We start from the raw sequence: 10,482 nt of genomic DNA, 5'->3' as shown, positions 1-10,482 counted from the left end.
GCTTTCATGTAATGTGATTATTGGCACAGTGACAAGGAGCTTTGCTGCGCTCTGATTGGCTCCTTGGATCAATTTGTAGCTGCCTGATGAGACTTGTTGCTGGAAGGTGATGGAAAAAATCAGGATAATTGTTTCTTCTTTTTTAAATCCCCTCTTTTAAAATTTTTTTTTATTTTTACGTGGCTTATAAACCTAATAGATGAGTCATGGATGATAGCATCTCTGTGGATGTCAGCAGCGGTTTATTCCAGGGTGTGTGGCAGCATGTGCTTAAGAAATCCTCTCAGTCACTACTCTGTTACGTTTGATTGTCAAGGAAGTGATGAGCGTGAGATCATGAGCAGAGCTGCATAAATGTGCAGAATATAACTGTTTTAACCTCGAGCTGCTGAAGACTTGTGAGTGGCACACCTGGTGTTTTTTCCTCTGTGTGTGTGTGTGTATGTTCGTTCGTGTGTGAGTGGTGCGTCGGCGGCGCTGTGAATGGGCAGAGCAGGGTGTTCTCTCAAAGGCACCGTCACAGTCGTGAAATGAGGAGTGCCATCTACCCCGCCGCACGTCCGCTGCTCTGAGAGAAGACGAGGAAGAGGAGGAGGAGGAAACAGGAGGTGAGCGGCTGAGTTTACCCCAGGCTCTTCTTATTCATGACCGATTGTTACTGTTCGATGCTGTCGTTGTGCTCGTCTCTCCACCCCTCATCCTTGATTTGAAAAAAACGTCCCGTTTCGGGAACGGGAATGATTTTCAGTGAACGGACCTTGCCGTGCCTCGTCCTGCAGAGAAATTCATCAGGACAATCCGTCAAATCAAAGCACGCGCGTTGTGCTCGGCGTGAAGGACGGCGTCTGTGATCAGAATGAAAACGGTTATCAGGTGATTCAACTCATGGCTCAGCTGTGAGTCGGTCAGGGAGCAGCTGCGCTTGTTAAATTCATCCATGTGAGGGGGAGCTGGGGTGTGAGTCCCACACCTGAACATAAATGATGGGACGTTGTCCTCTTGTTATAAGAATTATTGCCCATGTGTTGACCTTCATGTCAAATGAGCTTCAGCGATCAGGTGGTGCTGAATTATTACACCACAGCAGCTGAGATGATCAGCTCGGAGCCATTTATTTAGCTGAAACCATAAAGAGGACGACTTGACACACAGCCTTGTGGCGCCCCGGTGCTCAGGGTTGGACTCAGATCCTGCTGTCTGCGGGCAGGTTGTCAGAGATGTTCTGTTCCTGCAGATGAGCAGAACTTTAGGAATGGATTCTGCAGAAAGTTCCTCTCACCCTTTAGCTCAGCGTAAACGGTTCATCAGACTCTGCTTTTAGTCGAGGGCTGTATTAGTGCTGACACCACACCGACAAAGGAGCAGATTTGGTTCTCATTTAATTCTCACATTATGAGGATTTCAGATGAAGAGAAAAACTGATTATCCTTTTGTTCAAAAACTCTCAGAGGTGCTTCTGACAGAAAACACTTCAGTTGTGACGTGTTGGTGTTTTATTTTCCCCAGTAATGTCTCTGACTGAGTCACCTTGGCTGTCATTGATCAAGGGGTGAAGAAATATCTCTCAGAGGAGATGAACTCTCCGAGCCTCGCTCTGACCTCTGTCCCTCTTTGTTTTATACACAATGGACGGATTCCTCGTCGAGACGGAGGGAAGCAAACCATTCTCATTCAGGTCACTTCCCCTCGGTGAGCTGGTCGGAGAGAGAAAAGCACTCAGGACTGACTGAATGGCTGCCCCGAACATCAAGGCTAAGACGTTCTCCTTTGTCCCTGGAAGGGCTAAAGTGCACATTTGGAGTGGGAGCGCTCAGCAGCTTGTTTGTTACCCTCTGGCTGTTCCAACCCAAGCCTCCTATAAAGACTAGAATCCCTCCACCGCCTCTGTCGTGTTGGCATGGGGTTGTTTTTTTCTTCTTCTTTTTTTTAGTAGCAGCCAGGCTGAACATCCCATTATATTCCACTTCAGGAAGGACTTTGTGTCGGAGTTCCCTGCAGCATCAGACGCGGTCCCGCCGTGACCTCTGACGTCAAACGTCTCGGTGGGCGGGGGAGCTCCTGTCCATCAGAGAGCATTCAGCCTTTCGAGGCGCAGCAGGGTGGCGAAGGGTTTCAGTCCACTCCGGTCCAGCCGGGCTCTTATTTCAGCCATTACCCTCCTGCTGTGGAGCCGCGCTCTGAGAGGGATTTCTCCTTATCGTAAAAACATGCACGCAGAAAAGAAATCGCCTCCACATCTGTAGCGTTTAAAGGCTTAGTGTTCCTTGAAGGAATCCGTATCACCCAAAGCCTTTCACACCGTTTGAAACTAAGATCATCTGATAAGAAGAAATGAAGATCAAACCTTATAAACGATGATCTGCTCAGACTTGTAAACGTGACTCAGTGACAGCTGCCCCAGAGTTTAGCTCAGTTTTAGACCTGTTTGTGTTCTCTAAATTCACTTAGCTGTGGCGGCCATCTTGAATGGGGTTTGGCTTCAAAAGTTAATCAGCTGTAGACGTCCGCCTGGTGATTTCTGAGGATTTCATTAACTTCTGTCCACTGGTTAGTCAGATATTTTGCTAACACGCAAGACAAATGAACGCAGATTCAGGCAGAAACTTTATCGACTTTTTGTTTTTGGTGGCAGGTGATTAAAAAAGACAATTTGAGTTTTTATTTGCCTTGAAGTTTAAATCATCTGCAATCTATGTTCTTATTTGTAGGAAAGCTGACCTGATTCTTGGTTTAACTGATCCAAATCCAACCGGGTCACCACAGGTTGTTTCTGAGGACAGCCTGAGTCCAGAAACATAAACTTCATTCATCCTGGGTTTTCATCAAAAACAACAAAATAAAATCAGCTGTTTAGGAATAGCTTTATGAAAAACAAACATCAGACTTCATCAGTAAATCTGTGCACACCATAAAAACAGATTTTCTGTTAAAAAAAAAAACAAAGAACGTGGGATCTTTTGGAAATGAACCCAAACCCTCAGGTGTTTTGTCCCCGGCCTCGTGGGACGTGCCTCCAGCTGTGCCTCTCTGTCTGACGGCTGTTTTGACTCGGCTTCCGTGTCTCCGGGAGACGCTGTTTGTCCTCCATTAGTCTGCATGAGTTCATGTTCTGAGCGTCGTCTCCCTCCAGAGACCCGCTCCCCCGGGTTTTGAAATATTCTGAACGAAATGCAGCCGAGTTGTTGAGAGAACGACATAAATGATGGAGAATCACGTTTAGGTTTTTAAACGAGCTCTGAGAATGAACTCCAGCGTGTTTTTAATGTTTATTTATAAATATCCTAATAAAACCCAACTAGAACTGCAGTTAGAAAGTTCAACTTTATCTCTTTGGTTACAAAGAAAACAATATTTAATATTTGTTTTTAAACTACATTTCTGCAGGAAATCGTTTCATTTTCTCATTAAGGGTTTTAGCTGCTGTGTCTTTAAAGGGAGAGTTCAAATCTTTCTGGAAAGTTGTGAACAATCTATATCTTACCTGTTGTAGATGGCTCATTGGATGACCTCCGTATGAGGAAATAATCTAATTCTGACCCAGAGTGATGAGCTAATGGCTAGTCCATAACCAAAGTGGATTGCTGTAGCTTTAAAACAGCTCAAGTCTCAAACAGTGTTTCACTGTAACATTATTTTATGAACCTTTATGCTGCCATCAGCTTTGCATTACGCAATAATCCTGGGTGAGAAATTACATTCCTGCTGGATGTGCTACAGCTAGCTGCTAGTGCTGCTATTTCCAATAGCCAATAACCATACTAGTCTTTGTAAATAAACATGTAATTCAGAATTAACGGAGGTATAAGTCTACAAAATAGCATTTGCATGAACCTCTTTAGTCTTGTTCACACTCAGCTGTTAGCTGTCAGGGGAAAAATAAAAAAATGTATAATATAAAACTAAAAAGCTTTACTTTGTTTACTGTAAACATAAATAAGCTTTGATCTGAACTGCTGACACAGATAAAAACTGTTTTGTGTAAAAGTGAAATCATAACAGTTGTTTTTTTTTCCCCCAATAAGACAAATAACTCGTGAATAAAAACTGTTCATGCCATGGATGTTGTGCAGCTTTCAGCCAATCAGGACACTTTAGTCGTCCCGGAGGCGGGTCCTGACCGCTGCAGCATCAGGTGGAGCCGACCTGCAGGGCCTGATCTCTGCTGCCTCCATCTGCCTTCAGCCTGTGTCACATGGAGCCAAAGCTGATTTCTGACCAGCGTTTAGGATTCAGTTTGTTACACCGAGTCCAGACTGCACACGACCGCGGGAAGCTGAACAAACGCTTTGTGTAAACTGAATCAAATCGTCTTTTGTCATTTGGGTGATTTTTGGGTAATTGTGACTTTTTACAAGCTGTGAAATATATGAGCCGAGCCTCCTGAAGGACAGTAAGTTGCTTCCTGTGCAGTCGGTGTGACTGAATGGATCAAAATGACATTTCCCTGTAACAGTGTTTCTGTCTCAGGTTGATAATTGGTGTGAAAATCCCATTAAATGTGAATCACTGAGTCAGAGTCGCCACCTAGTGGCAGAAAACCAGAACTGCTGGCTCACACAGACGTCTTGAAGTCTGATTCATCCAGTGTTAGACTGAAACTAAATACAACTGAAAATAATGTTTTTTATCTTTTATCTCAGTCGTGTAACCAAGTTAAATAAAATATCTGTTTATTTCACAGCTGCCCAGGAGGAAAAAGTGAGCCGACCTTCAGCACAGAATCCCACCGGAGGAATCATCTCCACGTCAGCGATGGAGCGGAAGACAAACGAGGTGCGTGAAAGCCCGATGCTGTAAAAGTTCGGCCCGTCTGGGCCCGGTCTGACGGGACTCTGTGTCTCTGTAGTGTCCCACCACCACCACCTCTCCTCAGAAGCACATGAAGAGCAGATCCAAGTCCACGGAGGAGGTGCAGCAGTCGAAGAAGGTGAGCGACAGAGTTTACGGCTCAGTGTTTCCACTCAGACGTCATCTGACTGTGCAGTTCTGTCTGACAGGCTTTCTCCTCCCAAAAATCCCTGCCAGGCAGGCCAGAGCTGGACAGAGTGAAGGTATTTATACTCTTCCTCTGAGGTGGCACTGTATCTCCTTACATCCTTAAATCCAAGCTTAAAAAAGGTATAAATGTTGTCTCTCTGTGCTGCAGGAGGTTCCCGACGGCTCCGATACGCCCTCATCTTCCACCGAGGAACTGAAGTGATCAATAGAACCAACATCAAGAATGTAAAACACACAACATTTAGGATTAAACTAGAACAGAAAACACCCGAAACAACCTGCTGTGTTGTCGTGCTGCACGTGTCCTGACAATAAAACCATGCTGTTGAATAAAACTCTTCATTCTGTTTTCATTTATAACTAAGAATCATTAATAGAAGGCATGAATACATTTAGTCTGCTGGATGTAAAACTGGTTCACTCAGCTTTCACACTGACTGAGGAGAGAAACGGACAATAAAAGCACAAAACAGGATAAAATAATAACAAACATTTAATCAGACGTTAAAAAGAAACTAGAAGAACTTCCTTTTCTGTGTAAATGCAGCGAAAATGCTGAATAAAACTGAAACTTGCAATAGTTAAATTTAGGTTTTTACATCTAAAAGAAGCTAAAAATAGTAAAAGGCTAGCTGGAAGCTAAAAGTAGGCAAAGGATTAAAACAGCTCAAAGTATGCAGAAGTAGTCGGAGTGCAAAAATCCTACAGAAACCAGGAAGTGATGAATCAATGTTCATTTTGTTTTTCTTCAACGACCTCAGTAAAATCCCCATCTGAACAAAAATAAACTCTCCTTCACATCCGTTCTTAAAGTTTTGACCTGCCTCATGTTCGCCGACATGGTGACTGTTTGGAGCTGCACAGCGGCGCAGTGGTCACCGCTGCAGGGTCACGGGTTCAAACCCCTGCCGGGGGGGCCTTTCTGTGGAGCTGCCGTGTTCTCCCTCCGCATGTGTCGATTCTCTTCAGGCTTTCCAGTTTCCTCTCACAGCATCCCCAAAAACATGCAGGTTAACTGGAGTGTGTGAGAGTGTGTGTGTGTGTGTCCAGGTAACCGCTGGAGGTGGACCCCCACGAGGCTGCACGGAAGAACAGGGAAAACAAAAAGGATGAACTGCTATTTCCTTGATGCATTTTTGAAATGTTTAAACAATAAATCCTTATTAGTTTCTGGAAGATTATTGTTAAAACAAGTGATTATTTCAGTCAACCAGATGTGTTCTTAATTTAAAATGGAGTATTTGCTCATCTCAACAGTGCTGACAAGTAGATAAGTTGTTGTGCAGGAGAGCTTAGTCCTAATGAAGCTCCGGGATGTCAGCGGAGCTGGACTCAGAACCACGAGAACACGAGGTGGAACAGGAGAACCTGAGCGGATGGACGGATGGACAGATGGATGGATGGACAGTTAGAGGTATAATAGTAAAACCCAGAAACATTTCAGCCACTATCATTTAGCTGATAGACTCAAACAGACAAGCAAAATAAAAAAAGGAATAGTTTATTTCTGTCGTGAGACGTTCAGATTTAAACGTTCCTGGATTACAGCGACGTGCTGGAGGCTTTTATGGAAGAGATGGATTATTTTAAATGACATTAAGTGTCAAAGCAAAGTTATGTTTTTCATATCAGGCTCAGATATTATCTGCTGTTTATGTTATTGCCCGTCTGTGTGTGTGTGTGTGTCTGTGAACCGTGAACAACTGGATAAATATTAAGGAAACTTGCCAAAATCAGTTAATCATTAAAATGTAAGTTGTGTACTTCCAGCTGAACAACCTGAACTCAAACCTGATTCAAAATAGCTGCCACAAAATAAAAAAACAAAAACAAAAGAAGGCCGTATCGCAGTCAGTTTGACCTGACATGACACTCTGTGTGGTCGCAGCTGAGACTGATCCCAGACCTGATGTGCTACCTCTGTCCTCCTGTTAGCCAAATATCTCATGAGCCGGGGGAAGGGTCCCGGTGACGCTTTCAGGAAGCGATGCTTTCCAAGAACATCTACGGCAATGACTTATATGGAGTCATTGATCTACGGCGCTCCACTCGTGGAGCCAGCCTGAGTCAAGATGGCCGCCGATACGCAACCCTTCAGGGACTGCTCGGCCTTTTACTTCTTCACGTTGACCAGAAACAGAGTGAGATGTTGGTGGAAGCGTCACGCCCTTGGTGTGTGGGAGCCGAGGAGCAGAGGAGGAGCAGGAGAGGAGCTGAGGAGGATACACGGGGGATGGTTGATTGACAGGGAAGATGGCGGCTGCATCCTCTCTGTGACATAGAGATTAACTGCAATATGGAGGGCTTTTAACTGAAGAACCCTGGAGATGCACCAGAGATTTACTTGTTGTTGTTGTTGTGTGTGTGTGTGTGTGTGTGCTTTAAGTCTCCCCCCTCCAATCCCCCTACATGTTTGTTGCTCAACAACAGATCTGTTTTCTTCTCAGCTCCTGCAGGAGTCAGGAGCCCAGCAGCCAGGCTGACGGAGTCATCAGGTTCCGCTCCTCTGGGCCCGTGGATTCAGGTCTGGGGTCAGCAGGTTCTGCAGATAAGGTTGAGAGCTCGGCGCTGCTGATATGACAAAACTCGAGCTGGACTAATTATTAACAATTAGGCCTGAGTTCCTCAGACCGACGGTGCAGTCAGTCTCCCATGATGAGGAGGACATCGCCTGTGGGTAGTGGGGTGTGCAGGTAAACGTGTGTGTGTGTGTGTGTGTGTGTGTGTGTCTTTCACAACCAAAACGAGCTCCAGCTTCAGCACCTGTACGTTCTGCACCAGCTGATCACGATTAACACATCTTAAATACTTTTAATTCAAACTGACATTAATATGCAGATCACCCACCACCTTCCACGGCAGAGTTTTCAACTACAGATCATCTGATCTGTTAGAGCTCAGCACATGTGCTGGGGATGACTCTCAGCTACTACCGCCCCACATTCAAGCTCAATGTCTGTTCAGACAATTGACTTGTAGCCATTTTTCTTATCGGTTAGGGTGGCTAAGCTGTGGCTGCCATCTTTAACTGGGTTGACCCCAACAGGGAATGAGTCGCAGAAAGATGTCCGGTCATGGCTTCCTGAGAGTTTTATTAAAATCTGCACACCTGTTCATGAGATTAACCAACTCTTAAAAACGTTTACGTTAATTTATGATCTGCTCATGTTTGAACGCCGGGTGGGGAAAAGAATCTGCTCCACATTTACCACTAGGTGTCAGATTCCTCTCGGCCTGATCCGGACGAGGACGATCCACATCTTCCCGCAGGCTGCTGATCTGGCGCTGGACCAGGAGAAGTCGGCATCAATCATTACTGAATCCAACCTCCAGCTCCTCTCCCTGATCAGCCCCCAAGGCATCAGGAAGTCACTGCTTTGTGTCACTGATTAACTGTGTTGTCACAAGTTCATCACAGAGGGATAACACACACACACACACACACACCCCTCAGACCGGAGGGTGTATTTAAAGATGACTCCCTGCTTCTCCTTACAGAGGGAGTCACTTAAACACCTGTTTGAGACGAGGTAAGAGGTCATCCTTTATATGCATCGTCGACAGCAGGGAGACGTTTAAGCTAAAGTTTTGGGAACGTCGGCGATAAAACTTACAGAACTTTACAAACGTTAAAGAAAGACATGCGAGAAAGGAACACGTTCGACGAAAATGAACAAAATCTAGAGATTCCTTGTCCTGAACGAAGCCTTCGCGTTGTTTCAAAGTCGCCTGTCATCTCTGCTGGGTAAAAACCTCCCATCTCTGTTTTTATTTATCATTAACGGCCTCTGATGGTCGTCCTTTACCTGGCTGGGGTTTTATGGCTTCTAACCAGTGAGAGGGGGATCTGCGACCGCACAGTTTGTCGAACTGGAAAGACAGAGTTGGCTTTTTGGAGGTACGAGGATTCTGCTGCGTGGTTTTTCCAACCAATCGGATCGACGGAGCGGATTTGAAGCAACTCGTTGAGCGAACCAGTGAACCGGTGGTCAGGTTTAACCCGTCCGGTCTTCTTGTGTCAGAAATGTTTTCATTTATTCAACAAACCGAACAGACATAACACAAAAAAAGGTATTTTTCTTTAAACTCATATAGAGTGAATTTAAACAAATCTGTTAATCCTAATGTATAAAAAAAACCTAAACAATCATTTGACCCACACAATGAACAGAAATCAAACTCAGTTTCGGGTAAAATTTTTCATTTAGGCTTTAACTCAACAAGATCTTTTTTTATTATAACAGTTTCATTTTTTTGTCCTTTTTTTGTTTTCTAACTTCCTCTGCAGACTTTGAGCCGTTTCAGTCGCTCAAACATCACAACGTTCGGCTCATTCAGGAGGCGCTGCTGCAACTTTAGCTGTTTTTTTGTTGTAACTTTTATACTTTTTAAAATATTGAACTTAATTGACAAATATTTTCCTCCAAAAAATTAGATGGAGATCTTTTCAGTTCAGTCGAAATTATTGTTCTCTTTTAGTAAACTCGATCTAATTTAGTTTTCTTATGCAGCTTTTAGTTAGTCTTTGTCACTTTTAGCTAGTCTTTTGCTGCTTTTAGCTGGTCTCTTGCTCTTTAGCTCAGCATTTAGCTCCTTTCGGCTTTGAGCTAGCATGTAGCTTCTATAAGCTTCCAGCTCCTGTCCTCCTCCTGTTAGCTGCACCAGCTCATGTTTCGGTTTCTTCCCTCACTTGGCCCCCATCGTTCCCACCACATTTCTCACAGCACGTGCCGTTTCTCTCGTCTGCATCGGCTTTTTAATTTATTTTTTAACAAAAGTCAGCTGTTTCTCTCGCTCTAACGAGCCCACAGAGCCCACGCACCTCAAACCGGCGCCGACGTTTCCGTGCCACCAGGGGCGCAGATAGGATTTTTGAACGGGGGGGACCAATCTGTCAGCAAATGATTTCAACAGAATAGGTGTTTTTTATTTTTATCTGGGATTGTTAAATTTGTGTACCACTGAAACACAAACACTGGGCTCTCTGTGCACACTTAAATGTAAACAAATCAAATTAACGAAACATTAATCATCGGTTTTACCGGCGATGTTAGTTCTGTGCTTGTAGGGAGGGATGGGGGGGCCATCTGCGCCCACGCGTGCCGCTCAGTGAGAACCGCGAGGAGCCTTGAAGCGGTCTGAGAGGCACTCCGGCGAACACACGGGCCGCTGGGGTTTGAGCAGAACTCTGGGTGCGCCTGAACCAACACAAAGGCTGAGTGTGTTCAGCTGGGATCCACACAAGCTGCCACACACACACACACACGGAGTGACGTACGTACGGCCCGGTCTCTCTGCGGATCAGAACCTGCAGGAGGATGCTGCTCACAGTGCTAATGATGCACCGAGTGGAATTACTGTAATTTCGGCTGCTGTAATTACTTCCATCCTCTCCGGCTTTAAGGGACACGTCAGTATTCCCTCCTTCATTGAAGTCTGAAATACGGCAAAGTGAACGATGTGCAAGGGTGGGGGGGGGGGGCG

This window comes from Kryptolebias marmoratus, linkage group LG9 (genome assembly GCF_001649575.2).
Source record: "Kryptolebias marmoratus isolate JLee-2015 linkage group LG9, ASM164957v2, whole genome shotgun sequence".
Lineage (NCBI taxonomy): Eukaryota > Metazoa > Chordata > Actinopteri > Cyprinodontiformes > Rivulidae > Kryptolebias > Kryptolebias marmoratus.
Note: the sequence above shows the minus strand (reverse complement) of the source record.